The sequence below is a fragment of the Aplysia californica genome, unplaced genomic scaffold (assembly GCF_000002075.1).
Source record: "Aplysia californica isolate F4 #8 unplaced genomic scaffold, AplCal3.0 scaffold00146, whole genome shotgun sequence".
In the NCBI taxonomy this organism is placed as follows: Eukaryota; Metazoa; Mollusca; class Gastropoda; order Aplysiida; family Aplysiidae; genus Aplysia; species Aplysia californica.
The window spans coordinates 1,222,620-1,225,078 of record NW_004797416.1 but is presented as its reverse complement, the minus strand read 5'-3'; the positions used below and the strand labels follow the sequence as shown (position 1 = coordinate 1,225,078).

General features: G+C 40.3%; 1 protein-coding gene across 1 annotated transcript in view; it reads right to left on the bottom strand.

Annotated features, from left to right (window-relative positions):
- LOC101852015 overlaps positions 1-2,459 on the bottom strand; it is a 23,005-nt gene that overhangs the window by 19,820 nt on the left and 726 nt on the right. The gene's annotated exons all lie outside the window — the stretch shown is intronic.

Below are 2,459 nucleotides of genomic sequence, written 5' to 3'. Positions count from 1 at the left end.
AAACCGAAGGCTTCTACCATCTAACAAAATTGCATGAAAATTCATGGAATGGTAGATACAGATACTATGGTCAATCGTACTGAGCAAAATTTTGATATTTAAATGAAAAAAATATATATATATATGCGTTCCTGTACCCTGAAATTGCATCACAATAATTAATAAATTAATCACCGTGAACAACAAAAAAATATTTTACACCTCTATCAAAAATCTGCTCATCAGTGCAAAGGAAGGAGGAACATTTTATATAGGCATACCCAAGGCGAAAAGTGTTAACTCCAAAATGGCCGCTCTTCTTGTGGGTGTGGTACATAATGTAGTGATGTCTGTGAATGAAATGATGATGCTGGCAGTGGCAGTGGGGATGGTAATGATAATGACGAGGAGGTGATGGTGGTGGTGATGATAAAGAGAGGGTGAATGATGATGGTGGGGAGAAGAAGGAAAAGGTGGTGGTGGAGGAAGGGAGAAGGAAGATAAAGAAGAGAATAGAATGATGATGGTGAAGAGGAGGAAATGGAAAACCTATGAGGCTGTTCAAATATAATCTTACACTTTTGGGGACGTTTTTAAAACACAAAACCCAAATACCTTTTTTCTCACACTTGCCTCCAACCCTCATCCACACCAATTTAATTAGTACTTTTTCCGATCTTCAACTTCCATTATTATTTTAAACATACCTGTAGGCCTACTATACGTGGCGTTTTTTAACCAGCTTGTAAAAAAAAAAACCATTTCAGTTAATACAATTTAATCAAACCATATGAACTAGAAAGAAACGCATAAATATGGAAGACATTGAGACTCTTGTCAATGCAATAGGTACATGCCTTACAAATAAAAGACATCAAGACATTAAAAGATCAACAAAACAGTTGCAAAGCTACAAAGAAACATTAAGAAATTAGATATCCACCGACAGAATTTTCATCATAATTTCAAAATTATTTGCAACCACTCCCCCCCCCCCCCCCTTTCCTCTAAAAAACAAAACAAAAACAACAACAACGGGGATCTGCAGTCATCATGCAGATCTGGGTCTTGTCACTGGCATTTATCCACTTTTTCTTTTACCTTTTCTTTTATCTCACAGAAGTGTCATATTTGGTTAACCCCCCCACCCAATCCTACACTTTTCTTACAGAAGCTAAAGACACCCTTTCCCCTCTGAGGTGTAAGTTTATATTTTGAACGGCTCCTACTATAGGCCTAGATCTAATACATTGAGGCATGTCGCGTACACGAGAGGCGGAGTAGGGTCGCTTTTCGAGGATGGCCGTAAAAATAGCCTGGGACTCACTGGGAGGCTATCTTTACGGCACGCCGAAAAAATAGCCTGGGAGGCTATCTTTACGGCTCGCCGTAAAAATAGCCACTGCGAAAACAAAATGGCAACCCGCGTAGTTCGGCTCGATTCGAAAAGTTAAATTGTAGCATCTTTGTAGACAACCAAATTAATTTACTTTTGTGTTTTAACATCATTTTTTAACTTTGTTTTGGTCAATTTGATCGTCCACACCGGATAGACAGTATTCAGAAAGAGACAGAGAGAGAGAGAGAGAGAGGGGAGGAGTAGATCTTGCGAGAACTTCCGGGCAAAACAAAATGGCGACCCGCGTAGTTCGGCTCGATTCGAAAAGTGAAATAGCCATAGCATCTTTGAAGACGATCAAATTAGCTTACTTTTGTGCTATAACGTAATTTTTTCTTGGCTTTTATCAATTTGATCATCCACACCGATAGACAGTATTCCAAAATGAGGAAAAGCAGGTCTTGTTTCGCACCGGGTGAGAATAGCCTACGCTGGCAATTCTCACCCGGGGTGAGAGGTAGATCGTTTTTCTATTCTCACCCCGGATGAGAACAGCCACAAAGTTCTCTGAACATTCGAAGAAATAGTCACTTCGTATAATTTTTGTCTTTTCGGACTCGAGCCCGATATCTAGTCTAGTCACTTCGATTAGTTCGTTATTGTAACCCTGACTTCCAGTTACTTCCATTCAGTTTCAGTTCGAGTTTGACTTTGGAGAGTGAAACTGAAACTAAAACACTCTGGACGACAACAAAACATAACATTATTATTAACAAAACTCAGGGGTAAGAAGTAAAATCTCAAGCCTAGAATGGGCAACCAAACGAATCGACAAAAAGCGATGCGCGATCCGCTGATCAACAAAATGAGCAACAATCGATGGATTGTCACGCGTTTCCTCGATCAACCAAATGCACTGCGCGATCGATGGATCGTGCAAATCGACAGATCGCGCCCAACACTGATGGCCACCTCTAGTCTATTCTCACCCGGGGTGAGAATAGTGCAGGCGGGTCTTGTGGCTATTCTCACCCGGTGCGCGTGTCAACAAATTTTGCGTTCACCCTAAACCACAGAATTCTACACTGTGATTTAAAGAGAAAAATTGTAGAATTCTGTGCTGTGAACAAACGTTCCATTA